This window comes from Triturus cristatus, chromosome 3_2, assembly GCF_964204655.1.
Source record: "Triturus cristatus chromosome 3_2, aTriCri1.1, whole genome shotgun sequence".
Taxonomy (NCBI): Eukaryota; Metazoa; Chordata; class Amphibia; order Caudata; family Salamandridae; genus Triturus; species Triturus cristatus.
In genome coordinates this window covers 673623790-673643239 of record NC_140584.1, presented here as the reverse complement: position 1 = coordinate 673643239, position 19450 = coordinate 673623790, and positions in this window count along the sequence as shown.

The following is a 19450-nucleotide window of genomic DNA, read 5'->3' as shown; positions in this document are numbered from 1 at the left end:
GACCGTGTGTCCACTATAACGTACAATTACCTTGCAACTATTGTGGAATAAACATGTTGATGATGTGTAATGAACCTGTGCTATGCTTTGTTAGGTGCATTGTCTGTCTTCGCACATCTGACTGACATTTGCTTACCTCACCTGTGGGATTGTTACCACTGACTGTGGATAGGTGTTGTGTCTGTGCATACCAATGTATTTCAGGTCAACATCATTGTGTGGGATGAATTACATGGACATGGTGAGTATGTGTTGTGATGCCATAGTAGTGTGTCTCCCTCACATGTGTCACATCACCATGACTCACGTAACAGTGATCACATTGTTGTAGTATTTGGCATGCACTGTGTAGATCAACATCTCCATGACACATGACAAGTTGGAATCACAACAGAGGCAAGTATAGTGTACTGGTGAGTTTATTTACAAACATGTGTGAGGATAGTGCACAGGATGGTGGGTGCTGTACATTGGGTTTTGAATCCAAAGTTCACAGTAGAGTTGGAAGTGTTGGTAGCTGAAATGTCCAGAGTAACGTCCACAGTCATTTGCTACATTGGACCAACATAAACCCTCCATGTCATGTAGGTGAGTTGTGTTAGATACGACAAGGTGAATGGGTTGTGCACAAAGAACATTGTCCAGAACAGGTTTAGAGGCCATGGGGGATGTGCATGGACATCTGCGTCTCACTTGTCCTTCTTCGGACTACCCCTCTTCTTCTTCGGGGGGGGATCCTCAGGTGCAGGCGTCTGCGGTGCAGAGGACTCTCCGCCAAAGTCATCCTCCCTCCCTGTGGCACTGGCAGATGGTGCGGCAACAGATGTTGTGGCCACACAGGGAGGTGTGGACATGTTGGTGCTTATCTGGCGGAGGCATTGGAGTATGTCCCGATGCACCGCAGTAAGTGCATCCCACTTTGCCACCATGCGGGCATGATGGGCAGCCTGCTCCTGTTGAATGTCCTTAAAGATCCCCACTACCTGGCTGAATCCTCCTGTGCTATCCAGGTAAGCATCTATGATGCATGCCAGTTGGGGGTCATCATGCAGTCCAGACCCCTCTGCAAGGCGCGCCCTCTGCCTACCACCCCTCCCAGCACCCCTATCCACACGGGCAGGACCTGCGGCGGCACGCACAGGTGAGACTGGGCGCTCCTTGGGTGTTGTTGCTGGTGGTGTTGTCCGTAGCTTACTGGGGGTCCTGTGTCCCTGTGCTGTTGGTGTTCTGTGACCCTGGTCTGTCCCTGTTGGCGGGGGTGCCCTGTCTGTTGTCAGATGCTGGAGGTGCGGGTGCAGGGGGTGCAGATGTTGGTACTGCTGGTGCTGCATGATGACTCACACTGGAGGTGCCAGGCTGTTTGTCGTCATCCGAAGAGGACAGAGACGGATCCACACCAGAGAGCTGAGGGTCCACCAGAGTCTGGGACAGGGAATTCTCTTCATTTGCTGCTGTGTCCCCAGCATCACCTGTGTTTGGAAGAGACACACAATGTAAGTTATGTTTCTACATGCATCAATGGTTCACATACATGACATTTTCTACTGTATGTCAGGATGCGTGCCTGTACACTGCTTTGTCCAAGGTTGTCACGGACGGAGATTGATATTGTTGTGGCACATTGCCCAGCCAAAAACAAACATTTCAATGTGCATGTCGAAGTGTGTGCATGCCCAGCTCATGTATAGATTTGTCTGTACATGGCCATTACTACTCAAGGGCCATCATGTTGCTGACACAGGTGTGTCATCCCTGTACACATTTGAGCTTTAAAAAGGACATACGTGCAATTCCACTGAGCAGATATTGTAAGATTGGGGCATGTGTGGTAGCAGATTTTGCTAGTCTTTGTGTGTCACATTGGTGTATTGGTACGACATGGTCACAGTCCGGTATGCCTGTGATAACTTTGGAGAAAGTGTTTTTTTACAGTGTTCCTAGTTCCCATCTCATTTCATGCAAGTGATGATGTCACCATTGTTAATGAGTCTGGTGCTGAGTTTTGTACGTGCATATGTGATTTGACTTGTCAATGTTCTCCATGGTGACATGGATTGGGCAAGTTAGCACTCTGGCTTTTCAATGCTCATGACAGTGAGATCCGGTAGTAAGTGTGTGTTGTAGTTTGGCTACTGTGAGTAGCATGTCTCCTTCAATGCAGTCCACGTTAGACCTTGTGTCTACAGTGTCTATGTCAGTGAGTGGTGTGTTGTGGGAAGGATGCATATGTTGCAGCACGATGTAGGAGTGGAATGCAGCTCACAACAGCACCGAGTGTGAATGAGACCATGCTATGGTGTCGGCTATATTGGTGTGTCCATTCCATTCACTGTCAGATGTCCCCTGTCAATGATGTATCTGTGAGTTCCTGTGTGTTTTGTGCAATGTACTATATATGGCTCTCCACACTTGTCATCTGCAAGACACACCTCCACAGCCAAACCAAGGAGCACAATTGGACACTGCATCCCCAGACAGTGAGTTTGAACATATGGTTGCAGTGGCTGTGTGTGCGACTGTGTTTGGTTTGGCCAGTGCATATGTGTGATTTTCAGCCACATCATTTATCAGGCCCACGTGTCAGACATCTTGCCCGGGCATCATCTTTGTTAGAGACTGGTACCACATGTGCAATGTGTTTTAGCATAGAAGTTGTGTGTATGGCCAGCATCGGTGTTCTTTCTTTTCAAGTCAGGACCTCCTTCTCCCCAAGGCCAGTTATCCCATCATGAAGTGTGCCACCATTGCAGTGGGTGCAGGTTAACTTTCAGGATGTCAATCCGTGCAGTCCTGGTGTTTGTTGTTGCCCAGTTCCCAGCATGGCCTTGTGCTCCCCACAACAGAGCCCAGTGTCAGACATGTTGTCAGTCCATTCCCACTCCCTGTGAGGTGAGCATGGTTCAGTGTGAGCTTGCTGGGCCATGTGGGTGGGTGGGGAATGTCTGTGACTGCAACTTCTATCATGCTCTTGGCTACACCCCCCTTCCCAGCATGCCCATACTTCCTTCCTTTTGACTCTGCTTCCCTGTGAGGGAGTGTGACAGCAATGGTAAAGATGGCTGACTGTGCATTCCTGGTGTTTGTTGTTGCCCAGTTCCCAGCATGGCCTTGTGCTCCCCACAACAGAGCCCAGTGTCAGACATCTTGTCAGTCCATTCCCACTCCCTGTGAGGTGAGCATGGTTCAGTGTGAGCTTGCTGGGCCATGTGGGTGGGTGGGGAATGTCTGTGACTGCAACTCCCATCATGCTCTTGGCTACACCCACCTTCCCAGCATGCCCATACTTCCTTCCTTTTGACTATGCTTCCCTGTGAGGGAGTGTGACAGCAATGGCTAGATGGCTGACTGTGCAGTCCTTGTGTTTGTTGGTGTCCAGTTCCCAGCATGATTTGTGCTACCTACTACAGATCCCAGTGTCAGACATCTTGTCAGTCGATTTCCACTCCCTGTGAGGTGAGCATGGTTCAGTGTTAGCTTGCTGGGCCATGTGGGTGGGCGGGGAATGTCTGTGACTGCAACTCCCAGCATGCTCTTGGCTACACCCCCCTTCCCAGCATGCCCATAATTCCTTCCTTTTGACTCTGCTTCCCTGTGAGGGAGTGTGACAGCAATGGCAAGATGGCTGACTGTGAAGTCCTGGTGTTTGTTTGGCTTCAAGTCTAAAGAGAACCCCTGTGCTTCACACAGCAGCACCCAGTGCGGTGTATCTTTGGGTGATATTTCACTACAGTGTGAGTCAATGCATTCTACCCGGTGAGTTGTGTGGAGTTTGTGTTGAGGGGTGTGTGTGTCTCCACATGCTGGTAAGTATGGTCAGAGCTGTCAGTCCTCCTTCCCACCCGGCCAGATATCCCACCATGAAACGTACTTCCATTGGAGGGCGTGCAAGTTGTCTTTCAGGATGTCAGGCAGTGGTGTCCTGCTTCTGATTTGCGCACAACCCCTACCAGGGCCTTGTGCTCCCCACAGCAGGACCCAGTGTCAGCCATCTTGTCAGTCATTTTCCACTCCCTGTGATGTGGGCATGGTTTAGAGAGGTCTTGTTGGGCTAATTTGGAGGGGGAGCATTATCTGTGACTACAGACCCCATCATGCTTTTCGATACACTCACTTCACCTGCATACCACTAATCCTTCCTGTCAGTCAGCTGCACTATGAGGTAGTGAGTTTGTGGTGGCAAACTGTCTGACAGTGTTTATTTGGCTTTGTGCCACTGTCTTGCTCTATTTGTTGGTAGGTTTGTACATGTCATGACACAGTTACAAGTCACTATGAGATAGCAGGTATTGTGTTTGTCTGACTAGCATACACATCTTGGGATGATTATCTATTGGTTACTGTGGCTTTGCTAACGGTGCAGGGTTTCACTATCCTCTTGCCACACAATTTTGAGTATGTTGGTTGTGTACTCACCAGGCTCTGTTATGTCTGCTAGACCATGGACGCTCTCTGGTGGTAGGATGTCCTGCACCTTCTCCTCCCAGGACCTAAAGTATACTGGTTTGGCAGGAGGGCCACCACCAGTGCGCTGACTCAAGGCGTGATCTTTCTCGATGAGTTTCTTGACCCTCATGAGCACGTCAAACTACCTGTTATGGATATCGTCCTTTGTGCGCAACGTTGGTGCTTGTGCATTCACATTGTCCACAATCCTCGCCCACATCTTTGTTTTCTGTGACATGGGGGTCCTTTGGACCAATGTACCAAACAAATGTGGCTCTACTTTGATGATCTCATCTACCAGCACTTCTAACTCACTATCTGTGAACTTTGGATTCTTCTTTGGGGGCATGGTGATCAGTGGTGGTGGTGAGTGATGTGTGTGTGAGGGTACAAGTGAGGGTGGGTGAGTGTTGGTTTTGCTAGCTGTATGTGTGGGTGCTTTTGGTGAGATGGTATTGTGTTAAAGTTGTGTGATGGGTTAGTTGTGAGTGTGTCTGTGGTTGCTGTCTTGGTGTCCTTTATATAGGTGCAGTTGTGGGTGTGTCTTTGTTTATATTTATTGACTTTGTCATTGCTTGTTTGGTCCTTTTTTGTCTTTTTCCTTTGGGTTTTCTAGGCATGAAGGAGATGTTCTTCTGACCGAGACGGACGCTGATGTTGGCTCGTGCAGGCTTCTCCGGCTCTTTCACGCTGACTTTCTTCTGTGTTTCATACTCGTCGGTCGCGTCTGTTTTCCGGGCGAATCACTGTTTTCTCTACGGCTCGGTCGTATGGCTTGTATTCCGTACATGCCGGTTGTAATTCACACGCGTTGCATCGTACTGCACGGGTCGTACGGCGCCGGTCCGTGTCCGTCGGTCTCTGTTCCGGGTCCGTGTCGGTCGGTACGTTTTGCAGCCGGAATCGAAATCGGCCCCAGAATGTAAAATCAATGTTAGTTTTAAACTTAAATCATTTTATATATTCGTTTATTTCCCTTTGTCTAGTGCATTTTCTGTATTTTATAAAATGTCAGTAGTCTTTTTTCTTTTTTATTGTGATGCATATGTGTATTGTTTTACTTATTAAAGTAAAATAAACACACCTGTATTAACACTTTCAAAAAATCTATTTGTTTTATTGGTGTAAGTGTCCATCATAATGATGAATGCTTGCACCAAATGTTTTTGTCCATGAAAAAAGTTTAGCACTAATGTTTGGATTGTACAAATATATCTAAAAACTTTTGTATTTTCTGTCACAAATGTAAGTAATAATATGTATTTCACATTTTCATCATTAGCATTTTTAATAATCGTCAATAAATAATAATATTAGGACAAACTTTGCAAAATGAAAATATTTTTATTTATAAATGAGATACTTTTCTCATAAAGGTTAATTCAAATAAAGACAAAAGTAGAATGGAAGGGTTCCAAGACAGAAAAGGCTGTGGCTTTGTCACCCATAACTTGCCTCCTAAACAGACTCCAAAGAGTAAACTCCTCAGGAAAGTACCTCTATAGGGCACAGAACAGGTACCTCAAGCATTTTCTTGGAAGGATTGGGTTTAGGTTTAGCAGGGGTTAAGGACAGGTAAGTGGTGAATTCACAAGGAGGGATAAGGGGAGGAAGGGTGGTAGAAGATTTGGCTTTGGAGGTAGAAGGAGCTGGAGTGGGTGATGAGGCTGTGTCTGTATGTTTGGCAATTGCCTGTGGTTTTGGTGTCTGTTCTGTACGTTTGGATGTGAGCTTTTTGGCTGGTGTTTCGTAGTCTGGTGAGTGTATGCTTTTGCTTTTTGTTGATGTTGTTTTGTACTTAGGTGTGCTTTTGAGTGAGTGTGTTGGTTTTGATGAGTTTTTTGTTGTGGTGGTTGTGCTGCTTGTGTCTGTATGTTTGGCAGGTAAATGTGGGTCTGGTGTGTGTTGTGTATGTTTGGATGTGTGTTGTTTCGCTGATGTTTGACATTCTGGTGAGTGTGTGCATTTGCTTTTGGTACATGTTGTTTTGTGTGTAGGTGTGCTTTGTGTGAGTTTATTGATTACAATGAGTGTGTTGTTGTGGTTTTGTGGGTGTGGTGGTGCTCATACTGCTTGTGGGTGTGGTGACGGTTGTGGTGGTGGTGGTGGTTGTGGTGGTTGTGAGTGTGGTGGTGGTTGTGGGTTTGGTGGTAGTTGTGGTTGTGGGTGTGCTGGTGGTTGAGGGTGTGGTGGTGATTGTGGGTGGGGTGGTGGCTGTGGTACTTGTGGGTGTGGTGGTTATATTGTTGTGGGTGTGGTGGTGATTGAGGTGTGTGGTGGTTGTGGTCATGGTGGTGGTTGTAGAAGGTGTGATGGTGGTTATGGGTGTTGTGCTTGTGGTTGTAGTTTGTTTCAATAGTATATGCATGTTGTTTGTGTGTTTCTTTGTGTTTGTGTGTTTGTGTTTATGTGTCTGTGTGGGATTGGTCTCCTGCTGTCTGTTGTAGTGGCTGCAGAGAAGTGAGTGTGCTTGGGATTTGGGTGAGACTTTGGATTTGGGTTGATGAAGGGAACTGAGTTTGGGCAGAAGCTTGGGCGGTTGTGAGGCTGGGATGAGTGAGGAGGCTGCTATTTTGGAAAATAATCACTCCATGTCAGACAGTAAACTGTGACTGGCATAAAGAAATGCAACCATTGGTTGCATTTGGCAGCTAAGGGTCTCGAGGCCATTCACTATCACAGTCTGGCATACAGAGATGCTGCGTAAGAGGCCAATAGCCTCCTCACTCAGTGCAGCCCAGGTTACAGGGGCGATGGTGGGGTGCCGGGTGCAAAGTATACCCCAGCTCTTTTACAGGGCCAGATTTGGCCAACTGGGGGGGGAGCAAGAGGGAGAGTGGAGATGTGTCTCTGCGTGGTGGACACGGATGATGTTGGTACAATTCTGGTAGGGTCCACCACCATTAGGGACTGGTCACTTGTAGAAGCCTCCGAAGAAGATGACGAGGTGGTGGCCTCCATTCCAGTTCACTAACCCTCCGTGCCACTGTGTCCACTGGTATCAGATGTTTTACCACCTGAAATATTGTGGCCAGTTGCTTCGCTGCCTTCTTGGCCAATGTCTCCCTCGCCTGCTCTTGAAGACGCTATAAAGACATATGCATAGACTTTTAAACATTGTTTTATCTTTATCTTTATCTCCTGTATGTAGGGAGCAAATTTAGAAACCATTTCGTCACAGTTTATTATTTTCTATGATTGCCTTTATTTTTGATTATTTTTGTAACTATTTTTGTTTCTCTCCAGGATCCGGTTTGCACCCCCAAAGGGTTCTGATTTGTTGTTTTGAAGAGTGAACTTAGGTCACAAAAATGTATATAAAACAAAAATCCCTTTGTACATTGTGTGTACAAAGCAATATTACCTGATTTATTTTTATTTAAAAAAATATGAATCAATGTGTGCTAATATTTACTGTAATGTTGAACCCATAATTGTATAAAATGACAGCCTGTTTCTTTTGTTTGGGTATTTCACAATAATAAAACTCACTTCAAGTAACTCAAGTTTTTTTAATGTTAAAATTAAATGTATGGATTCAGTACTTAAGTTGCTTATTCTATGCTGCTGAAGAAATCCAAAAATACTTTTTTGTAGTTTTCATTTTACCTCTACAGCATAAGTAAATACACAGTGCTTCGAAAACATTCAATCCACTTTAGTACAGATATAAAAAAATTTACATTTTCCTCCAAAATATCTTAAAGAATTTTTAGCTTACCATTGTGAAAAAAGAAAATAATTATTCTGGCTTTCAGTTTAGTGACAAATTGGAACAACATTACAATATATTTTAAATACATTGATTCCTATATATTTTTAAAATTAAGAATCAAAATGCAGTTTACAATATAAAAAAAATTAAACATCATTGAAGAAAGAACTTCTTGTAGCACACCACTGAAAGTTGGTTGTGAAATTCGACCAATAATGCAGGAGTGTATTGGAATGATACTGTGGCCACAAAATGGAGTATTGCCATTATGTTCCTTATTGCTGTTATTGATGTGGTTTTCCCAATGTGAGGCAGAAGATGTGGCTCCAGCTGATGGCATAAATCAATAATAGTTTGCCTATTTACACAGCATTTTTTGATTATATCTCATTCTTCTGTGGTGGCAAGCTATGGAACTGTAAATGAAAATATAGCATGAATTTTTGTATTAAGGATGTGTTCTAATATATTAGAAAAATATGACATACAATTCTGTATTCCAATTTAATGAAATACTAGTTTTTGATTTGTGTTTTTGGTTCGTTTTTGTAATTTATAAAAGAGTTGAAAGCCATTACCGACATGGAATTTATTTATGCATTAAAAATCTTTTAAATTTCAACTTTTTTAAATGCCTGAAAGAACAAAAAAAGTGAACAAATTGAGAAAAGAAATACACCAGTCTTTTGTTTTTTTATTTTTTTTATTTAATTCAACAAAAAGTAAATAAACTAAAACAGGATGAAAACAAAAAAAAATCAAACAAAAAACATAAACATTAATCAAGGTGAATGAAACTATTATTTGTCAGACCTGTCTGATAGTGAGCCCAGAACGCCGTGCCTATCTTATACGTGGAGCATGTTGCCTTTTAAAGCTATACGCTACACCGCAGGAAGCCGGTACTGTTCCAGTGTGTTTTTGGCCCGTGGCTTCCTGGTCTAGGCTTACCTGATGGGGCTCTCTGGATTTTCACCTTTCCGTCAGCCTTCTGGGTTCTTTGAGACAACTCCTGTGATTTGGCTTCTCCTCTCTGCCCCGTCTTGGAGTGTCAGGTTGTTTCCCATGTTCTTCTCTGTGCGGGGGCTTGCAAATCACAAGTTCTAGAAGGAAACAAAAAAGGGTGAAAAGCAGCTGGTGAACTCCAATTTGGCTAATGCCGTGTGTGCCATGTGTGCAACAATAACTTCAAACTCAAGACACTTATCAGATTATTCTTGGGGATTTTGTTTTGATGCCTTGATATTGGTGAAATTTGTAAAAGAAAAGCACAAAGTGTATTGTGATTGAAAATAGATTATAAGACTACATGGTACCACAGCTAGATATTCTAGTCATTCTTGCCCTAAATGCATACATTCTCTATGATATAAGGCAGTTTATGTTTTATTTTGGTTATCTGATGCATGAAGTGATGCACTGAATATGCGTATAGTTAGATGCTTTTTCTCTGTCATAATACTTTTTTCTGCAAGTCCATTGACAATACTCATGAAGCACACCATACAAAAGCATAGGCACTCTGCACTCAAGTTCAGTTATACTTACGACTATGATCATTGTCCAAATACTTAGGGGCAGGTTACGATGGTGGTGGGACCACCCGGCCAGACATTTCACCATGAAACGTGCTTCCATTGGAGGGCGCGCAAGTTGTCTTTCAGAATGTCAGGCAGTGGTGTCCTGCTTCTCATTTGCGCAAAACCCTTACATGGGCCTTGTGCTCCCCACAGCAGGACCCAGTGTCAGCCATCTTGTCAGTCATTTTCCACTCCCGGTGATGTGGGCATGGTTCAGAGAGGTCTTGATGGGCTAATTTGGAGGGGGAGCATTATCAGTGACTACATACCCCATCATGCTTTTGGATACACTCACTTCACCTGCATACCCATTATTCCTTCCTGTCAGTCAGCTGCACTATGAGGTAGTGTGTTTGTGGTGGCAAACTGTCTGACAGTGTTTATTTGGCTTTGTGCCACTGCCTTGCTCTATTTGTTGGCAGGTTTGTACATGTCATGACACAGTTACAACTCACTATGAGATAGCATTTATTGTGTTTGTCTGACTAGCATACACATCTTGGGATGATTATCTATTGGTTACTGTGACTTTGCTAACAGTGCATGGTTTCACTGTCCTCTTGCCACACAATATTGAGTATGTTGGTTGTGTACTCACCAGGCTCTGTTATGTCTGCTAGACCATGGACGCTCTCTGGTGGTAGGATGTCCCGCACCTTCTCCTCCCAGGACCTAAAGTATACTGGTTTGGCAGGAGGGCCACCACCAGTGCGCTGACTCAAGGCGTGATCTTTCTCGATGAGTTTCTTGACCCTCATGAGCACGTCATACTACCTGTTATGGATATCGTGCTTTGTGCGCAACGTTGGTGCTTGTGCGTTCACCTTGTCCACAATCCTCGCCCACATCTTTGTTTTCTGTGACATGGGGGTCCTTTGGACCAATGTAACAATTAAATGTGGCTCTACTCTGATGATCTCGTCTACCAGCACTTCTAACTCACTATCTGTGAACTTTGGATTCTTCTTTTGGGGCATGGTGATCAGTGGTGGTGGTGAGTGATGTGTGTGTGAGGGTGCAAGTGAGGGTGGGTGAGTGTCGGTTTTGCTAGCTGTATGTGTAGGTGCTTTTGGTGAGATGCTAATGGTGTTAAAGTTGTGTGATGGGTTAGTTGTGAGTGTGTCTGTGGTTGCTGTGTTGGTGTCCTTTATATAGGTGCAGTTGTGGGTGTGTCTTTGTTCCAAATGTTTTTAAAAAATATTTATTGATTTTGTCATTGCTTGTTAGGTCCTTTTTTTGTATTTTTTCCTTTGGGTTTTCTAGGCATGAAGGAGATGTTCTTCTGACCGAGACGGACGCTGATGTTGGCTCATGCGGGCTTCTCTGGCTCTTTCACACTGACTTTCTTCTGTGTTTCATTCTCGTCGGTCGCGGAGATCTCTATTGCTTCAGGTCCCTGTTTTCTGTGCGTTTCGGTCATGCGGCTTGGGCTCCGTGCGAGTCGGTCGGGTTTTACATGCATTGCATCGTACTGCGCGGTTCGGACATCGTGGGTATGTGTTGGTCGGGTTCATTGCTGGTGCATGTCAGTCGGTGCAAATCGTGTATGTTTTCCGGGCGAATCACTGTTTTCCCTACGGCTCGGTCATACAGCTTGTATTCCGTATGTGTCGGTTGTAATTCACACGCATTGCATCGTACTGCACGGGTCGTACGGCGCCGGTCCGTGTCGGTCGGTACGTTTTGCAGCCGGAATCGAAATTGGCCCCAGAATGTAAAATCAAAGTTAGTTTTGAACTTAAATCATTTTATGTATTCATTTATTTCCCTTTGTCCAGTGCATTTTCTGTATTTTATAAAATGTAAGTAGTCTTTTTTTCTTTTTTTATTGTAATGCATATGTGTATTTTTTTACTTATTAAATTAAAATAAACACACCTGTATTAACACTTTCAAAAAATCTATTTGTTTTATTGGTGTAAGTTTCCATCATAATTATGAATGCTTGCACCAAAAGTTTTTTGTCCATGAAAAAAGTTTAGCACTAATGTTTGGACTGTACAAATATTTCTAAAATCTTTTGTATTTTCTGTCACAAATGTAAGTAATAATATGTATTTCACATTTTCATCATTAACATTTTTAATAATCGTCAATAAATAATATTAGGACAAACTTTGCAAAATGAAAATATTTTTATTTATAAATTAGATACTTTTCTCATAAAGGTTAATTCAAATAAAGACAAAAGTGGAATGAAAGGATTCCAAGACAGAACAGGCTGTGGCTTTGTTACCCATAACTTGCCTCCTAAACAGGCTCCAAAGAGTAAACTCCTCAGGAAAGTACATCTATTGGGCACCCCAAAGGGTACCTCAAGCATTTTCTTGGGAGGAGTGGGTTTAGGTTTAGTAGGGGTTAAGGACAGGTAAGAGGTGAATTCAGAAGGAGGAATAAGGGGAGAAAGGGTGGTAGAAGATTTGGCTTTGGAGGTAGAAGGAGCTGGAGTGGGTGATGAGGCTGTGTCTGTATGTTTGACAATTGCCTGTGGTTTTGGTGTCTGTTCTGTACGTTTGGATGTGTGCTTTTTGGCTGGTGTTTCGTAATCTGGTGAGTGTATGCTTTTGCTTTTTGTTGGCGTTGTTTTGTACTTAGGTGTGCTTTTGAGTGAGTGTGTTGGTTTTGATGAGTGTTTTGTTGTGATGGTTGTGCTGCTTGTGCCTGTATGTTTGGCAGGTAAATGTGGGTCTGGTGTGTGTTGTGTGTGTTTGGATGTGTGTTGTTTCGCTGATGTTTGACATTCTGGTGAGTGTGCATTTGCTTTTGGTACATGTTGTTTTGTGTGTAGGCGTGCTTTGTGTGAGTTTATTGATTACGATGAGTGTGTTGTTGTGGTGTTGTGGGTGTGGTGGTGGTTGTAGTGCTTGTGGGTGTGGTGGCGATTGTGGTGGTGGTGGTGGTTGTGGTGGTTGTGAGTGTGGTGGTGGTTGTGGGTTTGGTGGTAGTTGTGGTTGTGGGTGTGCTGGTGGTTGAGGGTGTGGTGGTGATTGTGATGGGGTGATGGTTGTGGTACTTGTGGGTGTGGTGGTTATATTGTTGTGGGTGTGGTGGTGATTGAGGTGGGTGGTGGTTGTGGGCATGGTGGTGGTTGTAGAAGGTGTGATGGTGGTTATGGGTGTTGTGCTTGTGGTGCCTGTGGTTGTAGTTTGTTTCAATAGTGTATGCATGTTGTTTGTGTGTTTCTTTGTGTTTGTGTGTTTGTGTTTATGAGTGTGTGTGAGTATGTTCTCCTGCTGTCTGTTGTAGTGGGTGACTGCAGAGAAGTGAGTGTGCTTGGGATTTGGGTGAGACTTTGGATTTGGGTTGATGAAGGGAACTGAGTTTGGGCAGAAGCTTGGGCGGTTGTGAGGCTGGGATGAGTGAGGAGGCTGCTATTTTTGAAAATAATCGCTCCATGTCAGACAGTAAACTGTGACTGGCATCAAGAAATGCAACCATTAGTTGCATTTGCCAGCTAAGGCTCTCGAGGCCATTCACTATCACAGTCTGGCGTACAGAGATGCTGCATAAGAGGCCAATAGCCTCCTCACTCAATTCAGCCCAGGTTACAAGGGCGAAGGTGGGGTGCCGTTGGCAAAGTATACCCCAGCTCTTTTACAGGGCCAGATTTGGCCAACTGGGGGGGGAGCAAGAGGGAGAGTGGAGATGTGTCTCTGCATGGTGGACACGGATGATGTTGGTACAATTCTGGTAGGGTCCACCACCATTAGGGACTGGTCACTTGTAGAAGCCTCCGAAGAAGAAGACGAGGTGGTGGCCTCCATTCCAGTCCGCTAACCCTCCGTGCCACTGTGTCCACTGGTATCAGATGTTTTATCACCTGAAATATTGTGGCCAGTTGCTTTGCTGCCTTCTTGGCCAATGTCTCCCTCGCCTGCTCTTGAAGATGCTATAAAGACATATGCATAGACTTTTAAACATTGGTTTATCTTTATCTTTATCTCCTGTATGTAGGGAGCATATTTAGAAACCATTTGGTCACAGTTTATTATTTTCTATGATTGCCCCTATGTTATTTTTGATTATTTTTGTAACTATTTTTGATTCTCTCCAGGATCTGTTTTGCACCCCCAAAGGGTTCTGATTTGTTGTTTTGAACAGTGAACTTAGGTCACAAAAATGTATATAAAACAAAAATCCCTTTGTACATTGTGTGTACAAAGCAATAAAAGCTAATTTATTTTTATTTTTAAAAAATATGAATCAATGTGTGCTAAAATTTACTGTAATGTTGAACTCATAATTGTATAAAATGACAGCCTGTTTCTTTTGTTTGGGCATTTCAAAATAATAAAACTCACTTCAAGTAACTCAAGTCTTTTTATGTTAAAATGAAATGTATGGATTCAGTACTTAAGTTGCTTATTCTATGCTGCTGAAGAAATCCAAAAATACTTTTTTGTAGTTTTCATATTACCTCTATAGCATAAGTAAATACACAGTGCTTCAAAAACGTTTAATCCACTTTAGTACAGATATAAACATTTTTACATTTTCCTCCAAAATATCTTAAATAATTTTTAGCTTACCATTGTGAAAAAAGAAAATAATTATTCTGGCTTTCAGTTTAGTCACAAATTGGAACAACATTACAATATATTTTAAATACATTGATTCCTATATATTTTTAAAATTAAAAATCAAAATGCAATTTACAATATTAAAAAAATTAAACATCATTGAAGAAAGAACTTCTTGTAGCACACCACTGAAAGTTGGTTGTGAAATTCGACCAATAATGCAACAGTGTATTGGAATGATACTGTGGCCACAAAATGGAGTATTGCCATTATGTTCCTTATTGCTGTTATTGATGTGGTTTTCCCAATGTGAGGCAGAAGATATGGCTCCAGCTGATGGCATAAATCAATAATAGCTTGCCTATTTACACAGCATTTTTTGATTATATCTCATTCTTCTGTGGTGGCAAGCTATGGAACTGTAAATGAAAATATAGCATGAATTTTTGTATTAAGCATGTGTTCTAATATATTAGAAAAATATGACATACAATTCTGTATACCAATTTAATCAAATACTAGTTTTTGATTTGTGTTTTTTGTTCGTTTTTGTAATTTATAAAAGAGTTGAAAACCATTACCGACATGGAATTTATTTATGCATTAAAAATCTTTTAAATTTCAACTTTTTTAAATGTCGTTTTAAATGTCTGAAAGAACAAAAAAAAGTGAACAAATTGAGAAAAGAAATACACCAGTCTTTTTTTTTTTTTTTTTTTTTTTTTTTTATTTATTTCTACAAAAAGTAAATAAACTAAAACAGGATGAAAACAAAAAAATCAAGCTATTATTTGTCAGACCTGTCTGAGAGTGGGCCCAGAACGCCGTGCCTATGTCATACGTGGAGCATGTTGCCTTTTAAAGCTATACGCTACACCGCAGGCAGCTGGTACTATTCCAGTCTTTTTTTGGCCTGTGGCTTCCTGGTCTAGGCTTACCTGATGGGGCTCTCTGGATTTTCACCTTTCCGTCATCCTTCTGGGTTCTTTGAGGCAATTCCTGTGGTTTTGCTTCTCCTCTCGGCCCCGTCTTGGAGTGTCAGGTTGTTTCCCATGTTCTTCTCTGTGAGGGGGGCTTGCAAATCACAAGTTCTAGAAGGAAACAAAAAAGGGCGAAAAGCAGCTGGTGAACTCCAATTTGGGTAATGCCGTGTGTGCCATGTGTGCAAAAATAACTTCAAACTCAAGACACTTATCTGATTATTCTTGGGAATTTTGTTTTGATGCCTTGATATTGGTGAAATTTGTAAAAGAAAAGCACAAACTGGCACATGCATCAAGCCAAAAGCAGCTCGCAAAAATAGCGAATAGCTATTTGCGAGCGCATGCAAGCGAATCCCCATGCATCAAGGAAAAAAATTAAATTCGCAAAATTAGCGAATCGCAAATACCGGGATCCCAGCTATAGCGATTCGGAATCAGCGGCACCCAGATTAGCGGGAGCAAATAAGGAATCGCAGAATCTACCCGCAAATGGATGCATCAAAAATCGCTAATAGCGATTTTCTCAAAAATCGCTATTTAGCAAGAGCAGAATAAGGAGAAACATAAGCAGGTGGTAAATAATTTTTTCAAAAAATAATTGGAATACAATACATGGAGCTGGAGAGGGTCATTGCAACTAACCAATTAGTCCATACAGGACGCTCACAAAGGCGACACTCTACTTGTGTGATAGGAGGATGAGGACCCATGCAGCAGGCCAGGGCAGGAGGAGAGTCCAGGAGATGGCCTTCTGCCTGCGCATCAGTGAGATGTGACACACCCAAGAGGACACATATGAGTAGTACTTGAGCAACGCTGCGATACAACTCAACCACATAGCCTAATTGGAAACAACAATGCTGCGCCAAACACAGAGGACCCATGAACACCGTCCCCGTGTCCAGGTGCAATGTTGCTTGCACCTACTTGCCTCCAAAGGTGTCCAGGTGGTAGTGGCAGTAGTGGGAGGGGTATCACTAGGCTCCCACTCACGTGTTCAGATGACCTCCTTGGCTGCCATGATGACTCAGACCCACGACCACAGCAGCCTCCCCAAAACCCAAATGGATTGGAATCCACCCAGACTCCATTCATATAGGATTGCACAGTTCCCTATTGCGATATGAATGGCTGGATAGCACACACAACCCATATGTCCACCATCAGGCAATGAGGAGAGCTTCCGTAACCGGACTTGTTATCACTCCATCAACGTCCAACCAATGTGCAATGTGGATGACATCATGTCGGACATCGCAGCGCAATCTCCTTGGAGCATCAATGATCCACACATCTTCCGATACATTGGCATTCACACATGCCTGCCCTGGGGGGGACATGGCGAGGGACACCTGCTAGGTCAGACAATATACTCATGCACACTAAAGCATACTGTAAAGGCAATGCTAACCTGACACATACACATTCCACACTACCCTGTAGGTGACAGTGCATGCGCGGTGAGGTACTATTTCATGACTCCATTGTTGAACCCAGGCGCCCAACTGTAGCTGCGGTACAACGCACCACCCACCAGGACAGGTAATGTGATCGAAAGGACATTTGGATAGGTCAAGAATAGGCTCCACATCCTGCACAAACCTGGTGATGCGATGCTGGACCATCCGGTGACCTGCTGTCGGATAGTGGCAGCATGTGCACTGTAGCCCATCGTAGCTCCCAGGATATGCATACCCATAGATGACCACGGCACTGCGGACAATCAGCCCCCTGTACATCCACCACACCCGCATCCTGCAAGCTATGCAGAGGGGCAGTTGATACGTGCCCACATCACCCAACATATCCTCAAATGTACGTAATCATGAGACAGAAACGTTCATCAATCACATGGCAAGTTTTATTGACACTTGCACATGGACTCTTGTGAGTCTAAACATACATGTAGCCGAAGGATACATTCACGTCATGTACCGGGGCACTATGCAGATTGAGTTATTGTACTCCATTGGCAGTCCCTCTGTATGTGCTGACCATGGTTACGCCACCATGGGCAATTGTCCGGAGGGATGTGACTGCTCAGCGCTTCCTCCCACGCACATCGAGGCGCCTATCTCCTGCAGCGCCATCCTCACCCATTGGTGGAATCGGAGGTGTTGAACGGCGTGCACTACACCTTCTGCCAGTGCTGACTGGCGCAGACATGCTGCTCACGCTGGATGCCCCCTCACTCCCCTCTTCTCCAGTGGCATTGCTGAGCCCACCTACACCGGCCTGGATCTGCTCTACAGCAGTTGTGACTTGGCCAAGGGCCCTGGCCACGTCCCCACAACAATGCCCCATGTCGATCTGCATTGCCACCGACCGACGTGACAGCAGTGCAGTGGCGTTGCTCAGCTTGTGGTTGGAGCGTGTCAATCCAGCCAGGCGCCCCATGAATTGGCGATGCCTCCTCCGGTCGGTTTTCTGCCCCTCCTGCATCACACGCACGAGCTTGAGCAATGTGGCATTGGTGTCCCTGTTGCCCTCCACAACTGCTTGAGTGAGGTCACTCATGCGCTCTGCCATGGTTGCAAGGTTCTTGTTCAATTTGCCCATTTGCATACTGATGGATCCCATGTGGCGTGCCTGCAGGCACTGCACCCTTGTCATCTGCATCTCCACGGGTCCCCAGACATTTGGAGTGGATGGCTCCTGCGCAGTTGTGTGGCCCCTTGCCCTGCGTCTGTGCATCGTCGGGACGGGTGTCTGCAGGGTGGTGGTGGTGGACCTCACTCGTGGCGGCCCTTTGGCAGTTGCCCTTTCAGGCTCAGGTGTGCTCTCCATTGGCTGCATGGGAGGGACTGTAGCCCTGCATCGTGTGGGTGCATGGGATATGCTGTTAGGTGTGTCTGGTCTTGCTACGGCAGGCTCTGTGGTGGACTGGGCGCTCTCCCTGCATTCGCTCCCTTCACTGTCTCCTTCCTCTGCACCTGTGGTGTGAAACAGTGCAGTATTAACATTTCATTCGATACTGTTTATCTACATGGTGCTTATGTCTGCTCTTACGTTCTCGCTCTCTGTATTCCCTGTCTGTAATGCATATTGGGCACAATGGTCACACTAACTGATATGTGACTCGCTTATTGGTTCATGGGACTACAACTCCCAGGATGCATCAGTGACTGTATATGGACTGTGGACTGGGGTTGGTTACAGCTTCCTGCCTTCTTATTACTGTATGGGCGCTATTATAATGTACATTGATGGGTATTTCATAGTGCCTCTTACCTTCAGTACTGCAGGCTACGCCGGATGTATCCAACTGCGTGACTCCCGCAGCAGCTTCAGGCAGGATTGTGCCCTCCACCAGGTCCTCCGGGGCTGTGTTGTCCGGGACTGTTGATGGTCCTCCTCCGGTGCTCCTAGCCTCCCTCAGCCTCTGGGCAATTCGCTCCTTGGCACGGCTGCGCAAATCGTACCAGCGTTTCTTTAGATCGTCAATACTGCGGTGTGTCACTCCCACAGCATTGACCCTTGACTTTATCTTGTTCCAGAGGCGTCTTTTCTCTGCCTCTGGGACTATAAGAGAGAGCTTCCCGAAGAGCTTGTCATGGCTCTTCACCACATCCTCAATGAGGTACTCAAGTTCCCTCTCACTGAACTTCAGTTTTCGTTTTCTTGCACCTGCACCCTCCTCAGCTGCTGTATTTGCCATTTCCCTGGTTTGCAGTGGTCTGGATGCTCAATAGTCCTCTTCACAGCTCCTTACTGGCACCCAGCTTCCTGCTCTGGCTTCTCTGAACACAGAATGCACCATGGGAAGAGTTACTTCCTGGTTCTGATGTCATCAGGCTGTTCCCAATGCGACTCTCGCAATTAGCGATCTCGCTAATAGCGATCTTGCTATTTGCGAGATCACTAATTGAGTGTTTTCAGCTAATAGCGAGTTTTGGGTGCTTTTTCGCTAACGCGGTTAGCGTTATTTACCGATTCGGTGTTTTTCCGCTATTTGCATCATGCATAGGGAATAGCGAGTCTTTATTTGCGATTCCTTATTTTTAGCAAATACCAACTCGCTATTCTTTGCTTGATGCAAGTGTACCAAAGTGTATTGTGAGTGAAAATAGATTATAAGACTACATGGTACCCAAGCTAGATATTCTAGTCATTCTTGCCCTAAATGCATACATTCTCTATGATATAAGGCAGTTTATGTTTTATTTTGGTTATCTGATGCATGAAGTGATGCACTGAATATGCGTATAG